The 25796-nt window shown below is 40.7% G+C and overlaps 1 long non-coding RNA gene across 1 annotated transcript; it reads left to right on the top strand.

The window, feature by feature from the left end:
* The first annotated feature begins 1309 nt into the window (after positions 1-1309).
* Positions 1310-24918, top strand: LOC140549807 (uncharacterized). The gene is made up of 3 exons (XR_011979032.1): positions 1310-1388; positions 22915-23025; positions 24110-24918. It is a non-coding gene; the product is annotated as an uncharacterized lncRNA (long non-coding RNA).
* The last annotated feature ends 878 nt before the right edge of the window (positions 24919-25796 follow it).

Here is a 25796-nt window from a genome sequence, read left to right as displayed (position 1 = left end):
TATAAAAGGCAACACCGGTAATGATGATAAGAGATATTTTACATGATTCTATATTCAATTATTACTTATTCTAAAAATAGTAGTAAGTAGGATGCTGGACCAGAGAACATCTGGGCAATGAAGCTTGCTCACACTTACAGCATAAACATCTGCATAGAGATGTGAAACAGGTTCAGAATGAATAACTTCACAGGACCAACAACATATTTTGAATACTGTTTTTTTTATTTATGACTTCTGAGTACTGGCTTAATGTATATATGTTGTTACATTATAAATATATATACAATGACAAAGTGAGTGCTAGAGTGCTATTTATTTTCTTAATGAGGCTGTAATTTGTCATATGTACATTAGTGTGCACATCAAAACCAAAAGTGAGCTGAGGTGCATTTTGTTTCCACTGATATTGCAACAGGTAATATTCTGGCTCTGACTTTACATCTGCAAGGTGGACTAACTACGTAGCAGTGTGTAATAGAATGGACAGTGAGTGGACACAGTGTTTAAGAACTCCAGCAGTTCTGATCCAATCATACCAGCATAACACACACTGACATACTCCCCACCACCATGTCAGTGCCACTACAGTGCTGAGAATGACCCATTGGCCAAAATATACCTGCTTTGTATTGGTCCAGTGGGGTCCTGAGCATTGAAGAACGAGGTGAAGGAGGTGCAGAGAATTAGATGGACTACAGTCTGTAATTATAGAACTATAAGTGGAGCTGATAAAATCAAGTGGCTGGCCAGTGTATACTAATATATATAATATATATATATTAGTATAAATAATATATATATAATTCATTTTAACTACTATTATTTTTATCATGATTTTTAATTAATTTGGCTTGTTTATTGTCTAAAATATTACAATATAAAATATAAAACATATTTTATGCCATAATAATAAATTACAAACTAAATATTTACAAAAATAAATCAATTACATGGGAAATTAAATAAAATAATAGCAATAAAATAATTTTAAAACAATATCCAAAAACAAAATATTACTAATAAATAAAAAATGTGTAATTAGTTGCATAAAAAGTTACAAATACTTAGGATCCAAACTATTAATGCTCTGTACATCATTGTACACCAGTACCACCAGTGTTTTTAGAACTTAAATCGTGCTGATTTAATTTATTTGTTTATTATTTCCTCAGAGCATCAAAAATACTGTAGCTTTTAGTGAAACTCACATGCAAACACATGCACACATGCAAATACTTTCCTGTTGACAGCTACCGCACTGCCGCACATACTAAGAGAGCTGTAGTGCTGATCAGTGTGTTCAGTCCTTTCATAGCCTCTGACCAGGACGGCAGTGATGATGGTGTTTGTTCTACTGTTCCTGACACTGGGGCTCTTTGCTAAAGGTAAGATCAGAAAAAAAAAGGAAAGCTTATGAGAAGAATTGTCATCTTTTTGTTAAATTTTAGGATTAGGAATGATGATGATACTATTGAGCACCTAACTCTAAATGTGTCCATTGTTTCAGGATCTCTGGGGGGAATAGCTTTGAGTCAGTCCCCACAGTATCAGTCTGTACATCCGAGTGAAACTGTCACTATTGTCTGCACGGTCAGTAGAGACATATACAACTACAGAGAGCATTTTATCAACTGGTACATGCAAAAACCTGGTGAAGCTCCAAGAAACATTATGTATAAAGGAGTTCAGCGTCAGTCTGGAGTTCCCGACCGTTTCAGTGGCAGTCGCAAGGACACCGAATTCACTCTTAGAATCACCAGTGTCCAGCATCGAGATGCAGGGTTTTACTACTGTGCACAGGGAAATGTGATTCCCTTCACACAGTGTTAGAGAGCCATACAAAAACCTGCAGCTGCTGAAGTCACACCCATGTAGCTTAGGTAGTAGTTTTGAGGAGGCATATTTTAATGGATCGGGTATTGGCTATTTTAACCTCAACCCAGTTCCGAGTCTTTGTTTCAACAACAGTGTTCAGAGCACCGTCTGGTGTCCTTAACTACAGATGAACTAAAGTCCGGAGTGTGTACAGGGAGCTGATTGGTCAGGGACTTCATCCACCATGTGCAAAAGCATGTAGTACATCAGCAGAACAAATGGATAAAGCAGTTCAATCTGCAGACAGAATATCAACACATATAGAAACTAGGCAAACAATGTACAAATACATTAAGATTAAGAACTTGGCTACCAAATGTCAATCTGCATTATTATTTAATATAGAAAACACAAAGTATCACACAACAAAAGATATATATTTGTTGTCAAAATTAACATGCAAACTAAAGTCACAAGCTTTTATAACCTGATAAGTTTTGATTGGCTGTAATATATATGCAAGTGTTTCTCTTTCCTGTGGCCCAAATATGAATAGTCTAACTTTAGTCCACAGCACTTGTTTTTAGACCTCATCAGGCTTCTCTAAATATTATGTAGCATACTTTCCATTTTGAGTTGATTTGATAAAGATTGTGTTTGTGCAAACAACGCTGGACTGTGAAATAGTACACCACCACAGCTTTGGCACAGCTCCACTTTCACATAGGATCTTGGCAGTCATGAAGGCAGTCTGATTTGCCTTTTTACCAGCATATCAGCAGTTCTTAATCATAATCTGCACAAACTGGAAAAGCTTGGCTACCTTCCTATAGCCTTGTCCTGCGTTGTGAGCATCAAGTGCTTCTGTTTTCAGATCTTTAGGCAACTGCTTAGAGGAGCCCTTGGTTGCATGGTTGTAGTTTTAGAAAATCATAAAATTTAATTTAACTCACAGTTCCTAATTACAGTTGGTGACATGCCTCAGGCCTTATTTGTAGATTAAGGTCTAAAACCTTGTTAAAGACTCTCTGCAATACTTGTTTACTTGTTTATGTTAGGTTTAATTAGTTTTGGGACTTGTTGATGAAGATCTGATCACATTTCAGGGCAGATTTATGCTGAAATTCAAATGCAATGTATAATGGCCTAGTCAACGGCCACAACTAAACTCTATTGAAATACTTTATTAAGACCTAAAACTCACAGTAAATGATCAAAGGCCTAGAAATGTCAATGAGCTGAAGCAGTTCCAGGTCAGGCATTGTGAGATCCTAATTAACAACTACAGAAAGCCTTTGGTTGGCGTTACTGCTCCTAAGGGTTTGTCACAGCTGCACCCAGCTAATGAAAGAACACGTTTTCACACAGGGGGATCATATGTTGAATATCTTTACCTAATAAATACATACAAAGTTCCCTCAGGGTCCCTTTCAAGTGCTAGGTATGGGTATTGGTTATAGGTGTGGTGCCATTCAGTGTTTGAACTGTGCACAAATCAACAATCCAGATGGTTGTAAACACTTTTTACAGGACTGTACATTAAAGTCAGTAAAAACAAATAGTTGTGATTGCTCTGTGTGTGTGAGTGTAATAGCTTAACCAAAGCTCACAAAGCTCTTTTAGAATAAAGCCACTATTTCCAGTTTCTGTTGCTGGGTTCCCTGATGTTAATGCAGTTCAAAGACATGTTGTAATGGTCTAATCACTGGTTACTCCACTAGATGGAGACATTGACTTTAGGTTGGCTGAAAGGAGCTCAGTTGGAGAGCAGACAGGCATGACCTCCATTTAAAGAGCTGCTTTACATACATTTTAACATAATGAAACACACAGAAAAATAAACTTCAGAAGAGTTTGAGTCTTTATCCTGTATTTGAAAAGCATCCTAATCATAGGAACTGAATGAGAGTTGAGTTCCTAAACAAAAGGCTTTCCCTGCTGGAGAAGAAGATTCTCAAAGGTTCTCAAAGGTTATTGTCTCTTGAAAGTCAAAAAGTCTATGCTGTGATAGCTGCCAGAAACAACAGTGAAATAACAGGGAAATCTATGTATTGCTTTGTAGCTTAACAGTTATATAGGCACACACACAGCCTTCAAAGCTCCTGTAGCTGAGCGATGAGTGACGATGGGTAACCAGTATCTTCAGTATCCAGTATCTGGATCATTTATTTTAAAACCTTACTTATGTAGTTTTTACAAAGATTTTGACATTGACCAGTGTTTTCTAATTAAGGATTTGTTCAGTTTATGGGAACAATGGGATCCGTCATTATAAGAGCAGAGCTGTGGAAAACTGAATCTGAATTAATCTGATGTAGACTTTTCTCAAGAACAAATTTAAGAAAATTCTTAGGAAGACACTGGTAAATAAAACCCATTCACGTCAGATTCATGATGTGTTTTTAGACCAGAGAATTGTTTGCAGCTATGCTCTCATTATGATGGATCCCATTGTCCTCGTAAATTAAACAAATCCCTAATTAGAAAACATTGAAGCTATTTTCATATCAAAATTATCTTCTTTGTAAAAACCGCATAGGTGGATTTTAAGAAGAATGGCTGGTGAATGAGGTCTAATATTTTTATGTTGGAAAGATTTAAAGTGCAGCTTTGCGTTTAAAGTGCTACCACTGTGGCCTGAGGGGTCGCGAGTTTGAATCCCGAGCCATGCCGCTTTGCCATCAGCAATCAGAGTCTGACAGAGCACAACTGGCTGTGCTCTTCATGGGTGTGCAGATGGTGTTCTCTCCCCACATCACTCCTGAAGCGATGTTTACCAGCTTAGGTTTCTCTAAGCTGGTGCGGTGGAGCTGGGGACTCCAAACGTGCTTTCCTCCAAACGTGTCGACTGCCTGGCAATGCTCTTTGGCAGCAGTTCGAAAAAGGCAGTAACTGGTTTTGCATTTAAGTCCTTACCCTTCTATTCTCCTGTCAGGAGCATTGCTGGACCTAGGGGAAGCTATGAGTGGGTGGGTTAATTGCCAGTAGCAAATTGTAAAATGGAAAAGTTCTAAAAACATATACAAAAAGTGCTCTTTTACTAAAACATGTAAAAAACACAAATAATAACCTGCAAACCCACACATAGCCTTGTATGTTGTCAGTGGTGTGGAGACTGCAGCCGATACAGAGCTTCACTTCTTACTGAAGTTCTAAAATCTCACAATAGAGCATCATCTGTACAGAGTTAGACAGTAGAGTGAATAATAAATGGGTTAGAATTTTCTGGTATCAGACTGAGCGCAGTCCTACCAGACACCACAGTGCCAGCGATGATCCTGTGCTGAAGATTCCTTTAAATCGCAAATTCACTTTGTGTTTCGGGTTTGAGAAACGAGTGCTGGAGCAAAGAGCTGAGCTGAGACTGCACTGAAGTAGTAGAAGATCTCTCTCAACACAACGGAGAACAGTTTTTAAATAAAATCTTGAAGTCATAGACGTATAACGTCACATCAATATGATACTGTGATCCTGGATGTACACATAACCACAGTGTGTTTGAGAAAGAGAGAGAGAGAGAGAGAGAGAGAGAGAGACAGATTTTGCAACACTGGTGTGAGGATTTGACTGCCTTCAGCCATATCAGCATTGTGGTGGTCAAATATCACTCAAGTTCGTCCCAAAGGTAATGGATGGAACTCCATGACTCCGCAACCCAATGCTGGGGAGCTTTATGCCCTTCTAGCTGACACTTTGCATTGGACATGGTAGTTCTAGGCTCACAAGTGGCTGCTTGGGAAGTTGGTGATGATGAGGATGATGAGGATGATGACCATTTAACATCATGACCTCACTAACATTTGTGTCACTGAATGCAATCAAATTCTCACAGTAACCCTCCAAAAAAGCTGTCCCTGGACAGTCGAGACAGTTACTCCAACAAAAGTAAGATAAACTCTTTCTGATTTCACAGTGTGTTTGAGAAAGAGAGAGAGAGAGAGAGAGAGAGCGAGAGAGAGAGAGAGACAGATTTTGCAACACTGGTGTGAGGATTTGACTGCCTTCAGCCATAGCAGCATTGTGGTGGTCAAATGTCACTCAAGTTCGTCCCAAAGGTAATGGATGGAACTCCATGACTCCGCAACCCAATGCTGGGGAGCTTTATGCCCTTCTAGCTGACACTTTGCATTGGACATGGTAGTTCTTGGCTCACAAGTGGCTGCTTCAGAACATCTGCATTATCTGACAGGCTGTGCAGTATTCTGTAGGGCGGTCCTGCATCCTTCTGTATCACTGGTTTAACAGAATTCACTGTTGCATTTTATTTTCATGTTTTCATTCATCAATACCCAGCATGCACTGAGCAAATATGTCCTAAAACCATTGGGAAGCCCTGCGGTGCTCAACCAATCCTGCCTGCTGGCCTCATCTCTCTGATCTAGAGGCCCCCAACATTCACCCTGAAGCAGTTGTAGTTTTTCCAACTTTTCTTTCACCTTCAAGATACTTCATCAGGTCTGACCATCTTGTATTTTGCAGCTTATCTACATCACGTAGTTCACATGACCAATTACAGTTCCAGATTGTTTTTCAGGATGTTGTAAAAAGTAAACAATTTTTAACAATTGAATAAAACAATGTTACTCATTATTTTGTTTGTAATGTTAAATACTATATCATAAAAACTGTAAACAACAGAAACATGAAAAGCAATTGATGGCTTTAACTGCTTCTTAAACATCATATATTGAGTTAAAATACTGACGTCATCCAGTAATAGTAAATTATTCAGTCTGTGTAATGCACAGTAGAAGTAGGAGGAGGAGGAGAAGAAAAAGTTCAAGGCGAAAAAGAAGAGATGGAAGAAGAAGAAGAAGAAGAAGAAGAAGAAGAAGGATGAGGAGGAGGAGGAGAAGAAGAAGAAGAAGAAGAAGAAGGAAGAGGAGAAGAAGAAGAAGAAGGAAGAGGAGAAGAAGATGAAGAAGAAGAAGAAGGATGAGGAGGAGAAGAAGAAGAAGAAGGAAGAGGAGATGAAGAAGAAGAAGAAGAAGAAGAAGAAGAAGGACGAGGAGAAGAAGAAGAAGAAGAAGAAGAAGAAGAAGAACGAAGAGGAGAAGAAGAAGAAGATGAAGAAGAAGAAGAAGAAGAAGGACGAGGAGGAGAAGAAGAAGAAGAAGAAGAAGAAGGAGGAGGAGGAGGAGGAGGAGGAGGAGGAGCAGAAAGAGTAGAAGAAGAAGTAGGAGGAGAAAAAGTATTAGAAGAAGTATAAACAAAAGAAAATGGATCGTCTTTATAACATATTTACTGAATTAAGGTATTTCTATAGTTCAGTAAGCCTGTGGTCAGAATAATGGTGCAGCAAAACACATTACTCCAAGACATTCTCCTACCTGTGAAACATCTCATTCATAGTCTCTCGCCAGTAAATCCACAATACACACGCAAAGTTACAGAGTACACATTAACTTACCCTACATTTACACCACTGCACTGTTTTAAATGTACACGCTGTAAATCTACACATTATGTCCAAATGCATGTCTACTCCCTGTAGAGTACTGCCAAAAGAATAGGAGCTCTGAAGCAGATAAACATGAAACGATTTATAGCTGTGGAGCAGTGGAACTGTGCTCTCTGGATTCATTCATGATGCTCCATCCACTATTTTTGGGATGAGTTGGGAAGTTGGTGATGATGAGGATGATGAGGATGATGACCATTCAACATCATGACCTCACTAACATTTGTGTCACTGAATGCAATCAAATTCTCACAGTAACCCTCCAAAAAAGCTGTCCCTGGACAGTCGAGACAGTTACTCCAACAAAAGTAAGATAAACTCTTTCTGATTTCAAAAGAAACATTGAATGAACAGGTGTCTCAATATTTCTGTCCATATAGTGTATTTATATATAGGCACTAGTTAAGTTAATGATTCTCTAATGTAAGAAAAGTCTCCCCATCACATGTCATTTGAGCAGGGGGGTCTGTATGGACAGAATCAAGGTATTCTATGTGGTCTCACAGAGTAAAGGATGTTGGCCTGTGTAAAGCAGGTCAGTCGTGTGATGGGGATGTCACAGTGGCAGAGGTAATAGTGGTAATAGAGTGCGGCTCTAGCAGCCTGTGTTTAGTCTGAGCTGAGCAGCTGTATCTACAGAAGAGCAGCTCTTCACACTTCTGCCACTTCTGAGTTGTGGAGAACATGGCGGCATGCGACTTGGAAGATAAACTGTGCGTTAGCCCAACACACACACAGCTGCTGCCAACACCAGGCACTCTGTGTGTATGTGTGTGTGTGTGTGTGTGTGTGTGCACGAGCGTGCATGTGTGCTGCAGAGGGCATGTGAGGAGAGAATAACTCGGCCTGTCTGCGCTCAGTGGGTCACTCTGAGGACGACGACTCCCTCTCTCCCTCCCTCCGTCTGTTCCTCCCACTCTCGCTCATATCCACTCCCTCCTTCCCCCTGTCCCCCTCCCTGCCTGTCTCTCGCTCACTTTTAACTCCGCCCACTGCGCGAGTGTTGTGTTTGGCCTCCTCTGCACTCTGAGCCTGCAAACCCAATCTGTGCTTCTCCCTACTTTCTCTTTCATTCCCTCTCGCACACCACACTTTTCTCACTCTTTCTCTCGGTTCCTCTCACTTCTCTCTCTCTCTCTCTCTCTCTCTCTCTCTCTCTCTCTCTTCCTCCCTCAAACTGCTCACTCTCTCACAGTTCTTTCACTTTTGCTCTGTCACACTTTTTCTTCTTTTCTCACTCTTTCTCACTCATTCTCTCGTTCTGTTACTCTCTCAGGTTCTCCCTCGCATGTCTCTCACTCTTTCGCTTTGTTCTATCACTTTTCTCCTACTCATGGACTCTTCCTTTTCTCACTTTCTCCCATTTTTTCTTTCGCTCTTACACATCTATTACTCTCACTCTTGCTTTCTATGACTTCTCTCACTCTTCTCTCTCTTTCTTTTACTTCTCTCACTCTTTCTTTCTTTAGTTTATCTCACTCTTGTACTCATGTCTCACTTCTGTCACTTTCTCTCTCTTTCTCTTACACATCTTATTTTTTCTCTTCTCTTTCACACATCAGTCTGTCTCTCCTCTTTCTCTCTCTGTTTTCTCACTCACTTCTCTCACTCACTTTTTCTTACACTCTCTTTTACATCTATCACGCTTTCTCACGTACTTTCTGTAGTGTGTACTTATATGTCTCAATTCCTCTCCTTCTCACCCCTTTCACTTTCTCTCACTCTTCTTCATACTCATGTCTCTCATCCTTTCTCTCTCTCTTATACACCTGGATGCCTGTCTCTCACTCCTCTCTCTCTTTCACTTGTTTCTCTCACTCTTTCTCATAATCATGACTCTCACTTTCTTGGTCTTCTCTCACTCTGACTCTCACACATCTCAGTCATTCGTTCTCTTCTATACATCTATCACTCCTTTACTCTTTCTCTTTCACTTCTCACAATCTTTCTTTAATTTCTCTACTTTCACCCCTCTCTCTTTGTTCTCTCACTATTTTATGTCTCACTCTTTCTCCTTTTTATCTGTCTCTCACTCTTTCCAGTTTTTGCCCTTTCTTTGACACACTTCTCCCTTCTCTCTCGCTCTAATTTATGCTTTCTCTCTATAATTATCTTCTCACGTTTTCTCTTCTCTTGCTCTTTATGCTGGAAAAATGAGTAATTCATTATCTGCTTAAAGACTCCTGATACCAGATGACCTGATGTTGTAGTCCACACATCATACCTGTAGTGCTTAGTCCCGTATGAGCATAATTCTGTATTTAAAAATACAGAAAAGTACAGAAACAGATCAGGCTTTTCGTTGCAGGTTGAGGCAAGCAGGGGGTGACTCAGTCTTTTAGTTAGTATATGCTAGTCGGTTTGGTATAGGCTTTTATTACTTGTTAGCTACATTAGCCTCTAGTGCATAAACATGTGTAAACTGTCACTTGAAATATCCTCTTATATCTGACTCAGGCCCAGATGAAGCTGAAAGGTGATCTCAGGTGAGATTTCATATCTTCGTATCTTTCACACAGTTGATTTCCCCAGAACCAGAACTCCAGGCCTCATGACTGGTTCTCACGCCAACTTTGGCATTCCACAGAGCTTTTTTAGGCACCTAATCAGTTTACCAGATCATTACCATACCAGCGCATACACACACAACCACACCCACACATGCATGCATATCACAAGCCTTGTTCTCAGGGAGTTGACGGTATAAGCCATGGCTATGGATATGTGAGGTCGCCCTAACTATAGCAGAGCTTCCATGTGTGTTGAGGATGCTGCACACTCATGACCAACAATACAGACAAGCTACCAAAATATGCTCAAATAATTATGTAATAACCTTCCATTTTTACGTTTAATAAGTGTCTTATTTACAGCTCATTGAAAGGAGGGAGAGCAGCAGATAACCTTGTTTCCTCATTCCAGCCATCTGTGCTGTCTGTTTCCACCAAATCACCCAGCACATTTTCAGGCACCATTAAGAACACGACTGACTCTGATAGAGAGAAAACAGGCTGTAGGTATCTAGCATTAAACCTTACATACCTGCGCACACAATCAGACCTGCTTCAACTCGACTGCTTACCATTCCCTCTTCCAATCTCCGTACCTTTGCTGACCGAGCCTTCTCCAAACTTGCTCCCTGCCTCTGGAACCACAAGTTTAACCGTCCAAAGCTTGGTTTATTGCATTAGGCTTTGGTGAAGGTGAATGTGCTGAAAATAACTAAATCACAGCGCTTGCATCCCGCATGTTGGCCCTGTGTGCAGTCATGGGTCACGGACCTCATTTTTGTACTGTTGTGTACTGTTTCGTACCCAGTGCGCGAAGTCGTGCGTGGCACTCAGGAAAACAGTAAAAACAGAGATACATGTATTTTGCATGACAGCTACGACACTACGACAGCTATGATTATGAGCGGAGGCAGGTTGACAATGTTATGGTACTAGTGTGGAAAATCTCCCCAGCCCCCCACTTCCCCCGATGTGGACATCTGTGCTGTAGCCAGGCCAAGCTGAAAAAAATAGTTTTTATGTGTTAATTAAATTGTAATTAAATTTAAATGTTGCTGATTAGTTAAGAAATAAAATAAATACTGATTACAGTATTTCGGCCTCTCCCCATTCATAGAGACAAAAGCTTGGTTTTGTGTGACTGGAAATAACTGTCCACTAGTGTTGCAAACATGGCCAATAAGTGGACAGAGTAGCCTAAAGACTTTGGTAACACCCCCTTTGGCAAAAATGGAGAAACCCATTTTGGATCTCCATTTTTGCTGTAATTCGCAATGATGAATGGACCAATAGAAATGCTCACAAAAATGGCTTACATTGAAAGTTTTTCATTTTTTTCATTTTTTTCTGTTCTGTTTTTTGTGTGACAGCAGTGAAATACTTTTTAGAGCCAGCTAAGAATCTTTCAAGTCTTCTTTGTAAAAGGCATTTCGTTCTGTGAGATTCTTGGACCATGTTGCTGCACTGCTCTTTCGAGGTCTATTCACAGATTTTGGTACTGTGAGGGCCGTGGCAAAAGAGAGAGGACCAACTTGTTTTGATAACATTTTTACATTTGTAAAGAAACATTGTGAGAGCCAGTGTTCAAAAACCTTTGCCAGAGGAATCTACATGTAACAATAATTAAGGAGCAAGTCAGTCAGTGGTGGTGCTTGGTAATTGCCATGCTGACCATTAATGTGTTTTATCAGACTGTATTTCATAGCTTCAAGCCCTGTGTAGTAAGACCCAATGATGGTGGTTAAACCAATGTAAACATGGTCTGTCATGGTTTACTGCATGTTATGACCAGGTTTGGTGGAAGGCCCTCCCTGGTTGATCTGAGTACATAATGATGAGTGAATCTCTCAGTATTAGGTTTTGACCTAACTTAGAAAACACTGCAACCTGCTAGTGTGGGTCTCTGCAGACTCGCTCCACTAACACACACACACACACACCGCGTCTGGAGAGCACAAAGGCTGCATTCACACTGTGTGCTAGTGTGCTACTTTCTTTATTCAGTGTGAAGTCACATTCAGTCAGTTCTGGCCAAGTGCTTTTGTCCTTCAGAGGATCAGCTTTCCACCTGAGCGAGGCCAGACCATCTCACTGTCTCGTCTCTCTCTCTCTCTCTTACACACACACACACTTATTCACTTGCGCTCAGCCCTCTAGCAGGGTTTTATAGTGTGTGAACCCTATTCCTTTCCAATCTGCAACCTTCACCGGTCATTTCAGGTGGCCCGTTTTTGGAAGGGTATACATTTATCTTCAAACAGTAGAAGTTATGCCATGATTGTGTATCACCCAGTTGCCAACTTTACTTGTTAGCATAGGCTAATACAGGGTGAGCACACTTCCTCTTTTTTCTGGCCATATCCTGTTTTTGGGTTTTTGGGAAATGCACCTAGACAGGATTTCTAAATAGTGTAAAATATCTAGGACTTTGCATTGATATTACACCAGTGGATAGATTTTTACAACCTTAATCACACCATTACGTCCCACCCTCTCACTAGAACACCTGGTCTATACCTAGTTTACTTACATCTGCCATACCTATATGCAAACATTGGTCAAACAGCTTACCAGAGAAAGCAAGAGGCTGTTTAGCAAAAGCACATGGCGATTGACTACAGCCTAAAGATGCCTAAACACAAAAGTAAATGAATACAAATCGGTTCTAGATAAAAAAAAATCCTGTTTTTTTTTCTTGTTGGGACAAAATAAAGCAATATTCAAAGCAATATTCAGCAGCTGTAAAGTTCGCCTTGATGCTCCTTTAAAACATATCAGTAATTTATTAGCTGAGTGTGTGTAGATGCACAATTTGTCACATGTTTGAAAACCTTACAAAAATATTGTCTGAACATTTCACATTGAATGGACTGAAAGAAATTGACCCACCCACCACAAATATAAAAAATGTCTTAAAAAACTATTGTTTCGAGAGAGAGTGACCGACAGCAAGAGAGTGAAAAGCATCCTGATTTGTCAAAATCAAGACAAGCGTTTTGGTTATTAGTGGCTTATATCTTGCAACTCTCCCATGTTTTGGTCAGTGTCTTTCTTATTGTGAAATCCATTGTGAAACCCAATACACTGACTTTAATTTAGGCACGTGAGGCCTGCTGTACCGTAGATGTTCATTTGGGTTTCTTTTGTAATTCTGGATGAATTATTGATGTGCTCTTGGTGAGATTTTGGTCACTTCTGGGAAGGCTCATCACTGATTCAAGTTTTCTTCATTTGTGGATAATGGCCTTTCAACTTTCATCTAAAGGTTTTGTGTAGTTGGCCTTGGGACTGGCATCTAGATCATGTGCCTCAGAATGTTGCAGGTTATGACCTCCTCCTCTCACCCCTTTTTTAATAAGTTAATGTGAAGTATATTTTCCAGGGTCCACCATTATTTTAAAGCAATAAAAAAAACATACTGCTGCTCCTCTTAGGCCCGATACATACTTCACGCAAGAATGCCAATGCAGACGTGTGGTTGCATTTGCTTTTCCAGTCCACTGTCATGGCGGACCAGTTTTGATTTTAACTTGTCTTCCAAAAAGTGCCATCCTTGACATCCTTGAAGTCTTTGGGGCGATCTAGATTTTTTGGCAAAAGCAAGACGAGCCTTTGTGTTCTTTTGGTCAGCAGTGGTTTTGTCTTGCAACTCTCCCATAGATGCCATGTTTGCAGTGTCTTTCTTATTGTGAAATCCTATACATTGACTTTAATGTATAAGGCAAGTAAGGTCTGCAGTTCCTTAGATATTTACTTGGGTTCCTTTTGCGACCTCCTGGATGAGTCGATGATGTGCTCTTGGTGAAATATTTGTAGGCCTGTCACATTTTTGGGAAGGTTTACCACTGTTCCAAGTTTTCTCCATTTAAGGTTATGGCCATCACTAGCCACATTTACTGCTGCTCCTCTTAGGCCCATACATACTTCACGCAAGGACGCCAATGCAACCGCTTTGGGATCCGTGGCTATGTTTAAAAATGTGTTACAACACATTTCATAACACAATGCAAGTGCTAGCTGCATTCTGAGCGTTGTGGCAAGGGGGAGCTACAGCGACAGCCAATTTGTCTTGCACTGCCACTGTGCTTTTTCAGTCCACTGTCATGTCAGACCAGTTTTAACCACCACAGTACCATGAGTTTTCAGAACGTACACTTAGTTTATACAGTTTGCAAGTGTTGGGCGGGCATTGTCATTTGTGTTTGCGTTGAGTAGACAAGACAAGACAACCATATTGACCATTTGTGACGGACACAGATGGAATTTGGCTTCTGCTTTTATCCCGTCTGTGCAGTGAACACACATATACACACCAGTGAAACACACACAGTGGACAGTGAGTACACATGCCCAGAACGGTGGGCAGCCATTGCTGCAGTGCTCAGGAAGCAGAAAGGGTAAAGGGCCTTGCTCAAGGGCCCAACAGTGGCAGCTTGCCGGAGCTCTAACCACAGAGCTGAGCCACCGCTGCCCCCAGTACGTTTCAGATCCTACTTTGACTGGACTCACATGATGCTCATTATCATTATAATTATAATCATTATATGCTCATTATAAATGATGACCTACACTAAGAAGTATTCTACACATGCACGTCATTTTTGAGTACTTGTAGCGTGCAAGTAAAAAGAGATTTTCATCAGATTGTTGCGTAGCGTGGACATATAAACACCTCAGTCAGAATCTATAATCGGAATGAACTCAACAGATTGGAGAAAATCTCTGAATGTAAACATAGCCAGTGTGGTTCTCTGGAATTCCAGAGCCTTAGCGATGCACTGTAACCGTTTCCAGAATAAGCTTTGAATACATTTTTATATTCAATAAATGGAATGATATGGAATTGTAATTGAAATGTATCATATGTTCCAATTAGTTGATAGAAACTAGGAAATATTTTTTCCACAGCAGTATACCCATTTGCAATATGTCTACATACATATATTTTGAAAAAATGCCCTATATCTTTTATAGGTACACCTCAATAACTTAAATATGATACCTTCAAACTTGTAAACTGGAGCAATTCCTTTTGTCCAGTAATTTGGCAGCTGTGGCAGTGTGGCAGTGTTTGCTGGTGTGTGGCCCTGAAAGGGAGTGCGTGTGTATGCCTGTGTTTGTGTCACGTCAGTAGCCTCTCCAATGACTCTAAGAAAAACAGGTCAGGCATGGCTGTGCTGCTATATGCTGTCCTCATATGACCTCCAGCCCTCTGTGTGTGTGCACGCACACGCGTGTTTTAATCTCATGGCTATACAGCTGTATGTGTGTGTGTGTTTTTTTTCCATGTCACATAGCCTCACATCCAGCAGCCAGTTAGCAGAGTGGACACAGATTGAGAAAATGGACAGCGTTGACGCAATTGACACAAATATATTGTCACTGTCCTGCAAAGATCTCTTCATGTTTGCTGTGTTTGGCTTCTTGACATCATTTAAATCTGGCAGTTGTTCTTCACATTGTCTGACGTATGGACCAATAGAAATGCTCCTCTTTTTACATTGACTTTCATTGAAAGTTTAGAAGGTTTTTACCTCTCCTGTAAAGTTGACATTTGGGAGGTACAAGGTTTCTGCATGACGGTGATGCTACATTTGTATTAATATACCTAAGAGAAAATAATTGTAGTGTGACTAAACCTTGTTAATCCTAGGCTTAAAACTGACCACACAGTACCCTGGCCTAATGCCAGCAGCCATTACTTCAAACCTCAGTTGGCAAAAAATGTGAGTTTGCAAACACTACAGGAACAGTCTGAACAGGCATTAATGCATACATGAGGTCCTTACGTGGCCCCTACACGTGACTATGTGAGGGCACATTTGACCTGCTTTTCTAACACTACACACACTGCACACAGCACTCTCTCTCTCACACACACACACACACACATACACACACACACACACATACACACAGAGCTTATAGGCTACAGACTATATGCTAATGTTTTATGTCTGACCTCCTTTTCTAACACTGCACAGTCTACACACACACCCGCACAGCTGTATAGGCTAGAGCTTGTGTAATGACCGTATACATAGCGCTACAGCTGAAACATGTGACCTTCTTTTTTTAAGCACTCATTGCAGAAAGTGTACACACACACACACAGACACACACATGCGCAATAACACCCACACAGCTGTATAGACTAAATAGACTAAAGGCTTACTGAGGACAGAGAATGCAACGTCATAGCAGCCATGACTGACCTGCTTTCCAAACTCTCTCTCTCTCCCTCTCTCTAACACACACACAGAGAACTGTGTCTCCCTAAAGCTTCATAGGGTAAAGACAAAGTTAAAATCTTCTGTTCCTCTATATAAGGCTTCTGACATCACTGGGGGAGGAAGAAGGAGAAGCTCAGAGCTGGAAAGAGGGTATGTAAGGACACTGATGTAGTATTTAAACATGGTCTCACTACACACACACGTCTCGTATGATATATACATATGTATAGTATATATGTGCACACCTTATTAAGAACTTTACACTATTACTGGTTAAAGCCTCCTTTTGTTCTCAAAACAGCCTCCATTCTTCATGGCATGGATTCCTCAAGATGTTTCCACAAATTCCTTTGATATTCTGGGCCATGTTGGCACGATTGTGTCAACAAATTCCTTTACAATTTTCAGGGACCACATGCCACATGTTGACTGTGAATCCATTGAAGATCACTGAACTCATTGCCAAGTTCATGAAATCAGTTTGAGATGACCTTTGCTTTGTGACATGCTGGAAGTAGCCATTAGAAGATGGGTAAATTGTGATCATGATGGGATGCACATGGCAGTTCCCAAACTGAAGGCTGTGGCCTTTAATCAATGATTGATTGATATGAATAGCATCAAACAGAGCCAAGGAAACATTCTCTACACCATAACACCACCTCCACCAGCCTGGACTGTTCACAGTATTTCAGGTTGCTTCCATGGACTCTTGCTATTGATGATACATTTTTCCAGTCTTCAGCTGTCCAGATTTGGTGAGCCTGTGCCCAGTGCAGCCTCAGCTTTCTGTTCTTGGCTGACAGAAGTGGAACCTGGCATGGTTTCCCCCATTTCTATATAGCTCATTTGCCTCAAGGTTGGACGTGGCCATTCTCAGGTTGGACGTTCATTCTCAAATGCTTTCCTGCCCACCACAATTGTCCAGAGTGGTAATCTGATTACCTGTAGCCTTTCTGTCAGCTTCAACCACTCTGGCCATTCTCTGCTGACCTCTCTCATCAACAAAGCATTTCCTTGTGTAGAATTGCTGCTCACTGGATGTGGTTTCATTATTACACCACTCTGACTGAACTCTGGAGACTTTTGTGCTAAAAATCCCAGGAGATTAGCAGTTCTAGAAATACTCAAACAATCATGCTACGTACAAAATCACTAAGTGACGATGGTACATATAGTGATGCCTGACCTGCTTTTCAGATATACACTCACAGACACAAAATATATTCCCTGTAGAGACTTACACACAGCAAAAAATCCTCTGAGGAGAGACACACACACACACCAAACCTTTTATGCTTAGTTAATTCAGATAGTCCAATATAGATGGTCAGGAAATTCTCAGATAATGCAGAATATGCCGTCGAGTGAGTTTGAGAGTTACAGTGCGTTACTACATTGAGTTTAGGCCTTGGCTTGTGGTTAGTGTTTTAGGGAGAGTTAAGTTTAGTGTTTAGTTTAGTGAGTGTAGGTTTAGAAAATTGGGGTTAAAGAAATACTCCAGATGTTTTCATATAGTCAGTTATCAACAAAACACTGTTGACTCAAAACATTTGTAATCATGGTACCTACCTTGTGGTTTCCTTTATAACTGTTCAAAACATAGTCAAATAACTACAGATGCAGCCAGTTATGATTGCTGGAGTATACTTTTTAAAGGGAGCATACTTTTTAAATATCATTTCTTTAGATTTCCGATGTAGTACCTATGTAAAATGCATAGCTATGTAGTGCATACAGTATGAAAACTAAGCCGCATAAACAGCCCATGCAATTCATCATTTTTGTGATGTCATTAAAACCAGTATATTTATGTATATTGGCCTTTACTGTACAGTTACAGTCAACTCTGCACACCATTTCACCTATAACTTATTCTGCAATAGATTGAGTTAACATCTACACACACTCCCCAATAATTATGAAGACAGGTTTTTAGAAAATATGCAGTTTTATTTTACACACTGTCCCAAAAATAGATTCTTTAGGTGTTACGCATCTGTACACACCCTTAGCATAATTGCTTGATGCACCTCTGGCAGCAATTGCAGCTTTAATGTGTCTTAGGAAAGAAGCTACGAGCACACTTGTTTCTGGACATTTTTACCCATTACTCTTGGCATATCCTTGCAGGCTCTGTCAGATTGGATGGGGAGCATAACTATACAGCCATTTTCAGCTCCTTCCACAGATGTTGAATTGGATTCAGGTCTGGGCTCTGGCTGGGCCACTTAAGGACATTCACAGACTTTCTCTGAAGCCACTCCTTTGTTCTCTTGGCTGTGGGCTTCAGGTCGTTGTCATGTTGGAAGGAAGTCCAGAGCACTCTGGAGCAGGTTTTCTTCAATGATCTTGGAGTACGTATCTGCATTCATCTTCTCCTCTATCAGTACTAGTCGACCCAGTCCTGCTGCAGTAAAACATCTGATGCTGCCACCACCATGCTTCACTGTAGTGATGGCATTAGCCAGGTGATGAGCAGTACCTGGTTTCCTTTAGATATGTGACACCTCATATTCAAGCCAAAAGGTATCATTTTGGTGTAACCAGACCAGAGAATCTTGTTTCTCATGCTTTGAGAGTTCTCTTGGTCTTCTGGTTGTGTCTTTTGGCAAACTCCAAGCGGTGTCTTTGAGTGGCTTCCCTCTAGCAACTCTAACATTAAGGCCTGATTTGTGGAGTGCTGCCTGGATGGTTGACCTTCTAAAAGTTCTCCCAGCTCCACAGGGATACACTGGAGCTCTGTTGGAGTGACCCTTGGGTTCCTGCTCACCGCACTGACCAAGATCTTCAAGATCTTCACTGTTTGGCTGGGCGGCCAGGTCTAGGAAGATTCTTGTTGGTTCCAAACTTCTTCAAAGAGAATATCAAAGGGCGTACACACTTGTGTACATATGATATTTTACATTTAGATTTTTTATAAATTAGCACAAATCTCTAAACCCCTGCTTTCACTTTGCCATTCTGGGCTATTTTGTGTAGAATAAATCTGTAATGTTATAAAACATGAAGAAGGTGAACAGTGTGTGCAGACTTTCCTGGCTTAACTGGTTGGGTTAAGCTTGACAGCCCCCAAAAAATCAACAACTAAACAATGTAAAAGAACATCGGAAACAAACTTTTTTTGTTCCTGGCTGCTCCAAAGGCTTACATGATGTCACTTCCTCTTGATGTCATTTAAAGTAACAGTACATTAATCACACACAAAAAGAGTTGACGGGGTGGTAAGAGAAACTGATGGACTCAAAACATGAAAGTTTTACAAAAAATAGTTAGAAAAGTTTGTTATTTTGAATACACATACAATCCTAAAATGTTTAAAAGATTGGTGATATTTTAGATGCAAATATCATGTTCGATATGAACAATATGAATATGTGAAAAAGGTACTAATAATGGTACCCTACATCAAGCTTTGGGAACACATTGACACAGTTTTGGTCCCTACTGCATCTCATCAAAGGATGCAGATGTAAATGACACCCCTTTCTGAAAAAGCCTGAGCTGCTATAAAGGGTTTTTGAGCCAAACCTAGAGGAACCAGTTTTGGTTCCACAAAAAAATATTTCCAAAAGACATGTGAGTGTGAAGAACCTTTAAACTGGCCACAACCTTTACACCCACTTCTTTTAACATACACATCTCTTTTACAAAAATGGTATGAAACCAACAATGACTTAAGAGCATTGAGGTTCAGGTTGTGTATAAATGAATTACACTTATGTTAATGAATAAATGTAGGTTGTTGTGGACCACTCAAAAAAGCGTTATCCAACTTTCTGCATGGAAGCCCCCCCAAACACACACATACACAGCAAAAACTTTATCTGTGAAGAGTCTCTCTCTTAAACTCTCTGTGTGGACACTAAGTGTCCCCTGGTGCCCCACGTTCTCCTGCCCCTCTCAGGAGCTATCGCAGCATGGTAATCAGAGTGGCATTTCTATTGTGTCAGCGACGTACCTTGCCAACTGCATGCTCTCTTCCACTCTCTCTCTCTCTCTCTCTCTCTCACACACACACACACACACACACACACACACACACACGGTGAGGTTTATCTAGGTCACAGCTGACATGAAAGTGTGCGGAGTGTACAGACATTTTAATCAGGCGGCTCTAACCTCTCTACTGCTTCACTTTTAATAACCCACAGCATGTGCACACACATACATACACACACTCATTCTGTGCTTTCTTTTCTTCTGGGCTTTGTATTTAATGTTGATATAGCCCCCACCCCCTTCCCCAGTCACACTACACTGCAGCTCCATTGTGTGTCTCTGTCTGTCCTCGCACAACCTGCCGTGTCCTTAAAGAACCTCCGCTCAACGCTGCCCTGCTCCGCTCTACAGCCTGCAGGGAAACGCACTCTTCTCAGCTGATAGTTTTGCATACTGCCCTACAGCCTATAGCAGTGCTACAGGTTCAAACACTTTACAACCTATTCCACTGTTATCATGTACCAACTTTACAGACTTTAGCACTGTAACTGTCTAAGAACCTTTACAACTTTACAACTGTGACTAAATACCATTATTTACAGACTTCAGCACTGTGTTACTATCTTACTTCACAGACTTCAGCACTGTGACTACCTACCATTATATACAGACTTCAGCACTGTGTTACTGTTCCACTTTTTAACCCACTTTATAGAATTTAGCACTGTGACTACTTACCATTCTTTACAGACTTCAATACTGTTACCAGATACCATTCTTTACATCCCTCAACTGTTACCATATACCACACTTTGAATACTTCAGCACTGTTACCATATGCCACTCTTTACAGACTTCAGCAAAGTGACTACACTTTACCACACTTTACAGACTTCAGCACTTTGACTACCTACCAAACTTTACAGACCTCAGCACTGTGATTACCTACCACTCTTTACAGACTTTAGCGCTGTTACTGTCCCACTTTACAGACTTCAGCACTGTTACTGTCCCACTTTACAGACTTCAGCACTGTTACTGTCCCACTTTACAGACTTCAGCACTGTGTTACTGTCCCACTTTACAGACTTTAGCACTGTGACTGCTTACCCCACTTTACAGACTTCAACACTGTGACTACCTACCATTTTTTACACACTTCAGCACTGTGACTACCATATCTCACACTCACACTTTGTCAGTAGATGCCTATCCTACTCCACCCTTTCTACTATACTCCTAAGCCTATAGCATTGTTTGCGTAGACTAGTGTACAGCCTTTGTGGAAGGACTATCATATCCTATCAGACTGGAGATGTATGCAACTCTTGTCCTGGAATATCCTAGTCCAGCACAGTTTGGTGATTTCCCTGAACAAACACACCTGATTCAACGGTTAATTATTAGATTTGTAACAACTGGGTTATCACCACACTGTGCTGGACAAAGAGCCTCTAGGACTAGAGTTGAGGACCCTTACCCTATGGCACAATTAGCCTTTTTTACAGTTCTTACCATATGCTGCCGCTCTAGTCCACACCCCCTTGTTACCACACTATTTTACCACACTATATAATACAAACATTTACACTTAACACATGCTCTCATCTAAATAGACTCCAAAAATATAATCCAAAAATATGCCTAGATAGTGGGAATAGACTAGTGTCTAAAGATACCAAGATTACATACTGATCCAAAAGTCAATATGGATACTTAGATGAAAAGCACTACACCAACAGCAACATTCACTACACCAATACCTGACTGTCAAAGTAATGAAAATAAAGCATATAAGTGCAAACAATATTTTGGAGGTGCCAAAGAATGCATTTATCAAGTACTTTAGGTTGCTGTGGGCAGTGGTGGTTCAGCGGTTAGAGCGCCGGGCTATTGATAACAGGGTTGTGGGTTCAATTCCCGGGCTCGGCAAGCTGCCACTGTTGGGCCCTTGAGCAAGGCCCTTTACCCTCTCTGCTCCCCGGGCACTGGAGTTGGCTGCCCACCGCTCTGGGTGTGTGTGTGTACTCACTGCCCCTAACACATGTGTGTGTGTGAGTGTGTGTTCACTACCAGATGGGTTAAATGCGGAGGACACATTTCGCTGTACACTGTACAGTGACAAATACATGCACCTTTACCTTTACCTTTTGTTCAATGTATAAACAGTAGGTATGTGCCTTAGGTTGTGGTGAAAACTGCACAGATATCATTTAACAAGCCAATTTACCACCCTGTTATTGTACCTCAGAATGAAACTTTTTTCCATTTATGGACTGCTTGTAGAAAAAAAAAACATGATATGCTCTGATTTTATTGGCTGGTTTATAGCACTGGCGGCGGCTCACAGAATCTGTGTTTTATAGCATAGTTTTAACACTCCGACAAAAACACTGTAATTATTTTGAGTCTAACCGGACAGTATGGCTGTTCTCTTGGTGTGTCCTCCAAGAGCGATGTGCTGTTAGCAAGCTGAAGAGACTGTAGTCGGGTTAGCTTTTAGCCTCTTACCATATCCTATGTCGTTATTTCAGGTCTGGCTTTCTTGAGTCTTGCCAGTGAAAAACAAGCTGGTGCTTTCCTTCCTGATGTGTGTTTAGCCCCAGTTGGGTTCTGTGAGGTAGTTCAGTTTGTTTTTTAAGGGAGCGAACAATGAAGAGAAAAGATTGTAAAAGCCACGTGGCTAGTGTTACCTTCTAACCTAGCACAGATACCTGTTTGCTCCCCATGTCTTCTACTTCGCCATGTATCGATTTAGAGTACACTGGCACAGGTGGGCACAGCAGGGCACCTATAATAACTGCAAAATTAGTGTTAAGTGCTCTTAAATGAGAATGTCACCATTTGACTTGTTGTTTGTTATTTTGAAACTGTAAAAACTTTAAAAACAAATAAATATAGAAGTAATCTTTTATGTATTATTTCATTTTTACCCAATTTTCCTCCTCAGTTTCCCCACATGCCTCTTCCAACACATGCGCAACCAGCACATCGCCTCTTTTCTAAACTGCTGCTAATGCAACATCACCAAGCAACCAACACCCTGGGAGAAAGGGGCCAGGTACCCAGTCCTGATGCATCAACTAGCAGACACCAGCATCAAACCTTGTTGCCAGAACAGAGGAATATAGGTTATAACAAAGGTTATACCTCAGCCTATAGTTTTGTCAAGGTTATGCTCTTTTAGGTAAAGGACAAATACTGTATATGATGTTTAGTTACAGTTTATTTAGTTAGAGGCAGCATGCAGACACAGATATACAAGGCACAGCTAACTACAGGTATTTTGTTCTCACATCTCCACACTATTCAGGCCTCCTGAATATTTATGCTATTTTAAGTTCATGCTTATTATTTTCTGCTTGTCTTTTAATAGCTTTAGTTTACTACAATAGTCCTGGCCTAAAAGCTGGTTTTCTTTGAGGACTGAATTTAAGAGCCAAAAGACAAAAATGTGGACTTGCTGGAGGTCCTGTGTTTTATTCCACTGTGCTGTATCCTGTCATTCTCCAATTTGACACTTTTACTATACTCTAATTGGCCATGCTCTTGCTGGCAGAGAAGGACAGCAGGGGACCTTTTTCTCTCTGTCTAATCACTATGTGACACCACTTAGGCATCTGAATGGTTGTGCAGCAGGGTCAGACGCTCCTTCTCTGAGAGGAATGAGCTGCTTGATTTTGCTGCATGGCTGGGAGGTCGGAAGGGTGATTGGCTTCATACACACCATAGAAGAATCTAAGTCATTATCTACTAACAAATCAAGCAACTTTAGTCACGCCAAAATAATTTACTATACCTGCTCAAGTGACACTGTTCACTCTATTCTAAAAGGGTTTCTGGACTCTTCTGAACCCTTTTTTCTGCTGTTATGAGTCAAAGAACCCTTTTGGCTTGCAGAGAACAGGCCCAGTGTGGGACTGGGTGTAGTGAATTCTTTTGGTATGACTCAATAAAGAATCATCTAAAAATGGTTTATCTTGGGTATAAAGGATGGTATTAGAGTTCTATAGAGATGCATAATGCAGATATGGGCCAGCAGCTTCAGGTAACGTTCACATTGACCATCAGAATGAGGTGAAAAAATGTGATCTCAGTGATTTCGAACATGGTTGGTGCTACATTTGCTGTTTTTTTTTTTGCAGGCAAAACACCTTGTTTGGGAGAGAGGTCAACAGAGAATAGTGATATTCGTTGGAGGTGACAGAAAGATAACCACAGATAAAGCATCTCAGAACATACAACACAACATCCAACCCTGAGGTGGACGGGCTACAACAGCAGAAGATTATGTTGGGTTCTACTACTGCCAGCCAAGAACCGAAAGTTGAGGCTACAGTGAGTGCACACTCACTAAAACTCAACAGTTGAAGAATGGAGAAACATAGCCTGATTTGATGGATCACACTTTCTGCTGAGACACATAGATGGTTTAGCCCAACAGCATGACCCCATGGACCAAACATGACTGTCACCAGTCTAGGCAGTTAGGGGTGGTGTAATGGTGTGGTGAATGGTTTATTGGCCAGCTTTGGGTCTGTTCATGCAAATCAATTATCACTTAAATGCCACAGCCTATGTAAGTATTGTTGCTGACTATTTGCAGCCCTTCATGATCATATTTTACCCATCTTACCTCTTTTGCTTCTTCCCACAAAGAGAAAGCCATCTCACAAAGGTTTCATGAACATAACAATGAGTTCAGTGACTTCAGTGGCCGTCCCAGTCATCTGATCTTTGAGCTGAGGTAGATCATAGGAAATTCACAGCATAAAAGATCTGAAAAACCTACAGGAATTTAGTGATGCAATCTTGTTAATATTGACCAGATCCTAAAAGCAATGTTTCAAACTTGTTGTGGAATTGAGGTTGCTTTGAGTGAAAAGGGAGGCCCTATTCCCTGATTGTATAGTGTTCCTAATAAAGTGACTGGTGAGTGTAGTTTCCACCAGATTTTGATGTATACGTGTATGTATTTTCTATTTTCTTTGAGTGCCTCTAAGAACACTGTTGCAGGTGTAAGAAGATCTCATCTCATTTCTTGGAGGATTTGGAAAGAGAAAGGAAAAATGTGTTGGAATTGAATGTAGGGCAATGCTACTAGACTTTATTCCAAGCCATTTCTACTGGATCATTCATCATCAAACACTCACACAAAGTGAAGGGCAGCTGGTGTTTTCAAATGCCGTTAGAAAATAGCTTTTCAAATGACAGTTATGTTGTCACAGTCTTTAATCTTGGTGCTTGGTGTGAGATTCATCATTCAATTCAAATTGCCAACCATGCCTATTGCGGCAGGAATCATAACCAGCTCTACGCCAAAACAGCAATGATATGCAGATAGCCTGAATTCATAACGAGAAAACTAAAAAAAAAAATCACTAAAAAAGAAAACTCCCTAAAACTTTTTTTTCTTTTTTGGGTCAATTACAATTGAAGCTGCAAGCTGTGTGAAGCTAGAATCAAAGAGCTGGAGCGCATCCAAAGGAAATGCTTTGGTTTTTAGCAGTGTGGGCCACTGCTGACCCTCAAGCTTTCTCTCCCATCTCGTTCCCACAATACACACAGCATTAGGGCTGAGAAACTCTGATTAGGCATATTTATCTGAATGGTTCATAGACAATGCTTTGACTTTTAGCTTCTGCACTCAGTACAGTAATAGGTTGAACACCTTAAGAAAGAGTCACCTAAGTAACACAAGTCTTTCACTTATGTCAGCTGACAAACTTTGATTATCTGCTGGCTCCTGTATGTCTTTTGCCACTAGATTGTCATAATGTCAAAAATGATCACAGTGAGACTCTTCACTGCCCAGCACAGTTCCAAATTCCA

The sequence above is a fragment of the Salminus brasiliensis genome, chromosome 2 (assembly GCF_030463535.1).
Source record: "Salminus brasiliensis chromosome 2, fSalBra1.hap2, whole genome shotgun sequence".
NCBI lineage: Eukaryota > Metazoa > Chordata > Actinopteri > Characiformes > Bryconidae > Salminus > Salminus brasiliensis.
Note: the sequence above shows the minus strand (reverse complement) of the source record. Positions and strands in the feature narration are given on the sequence as shown.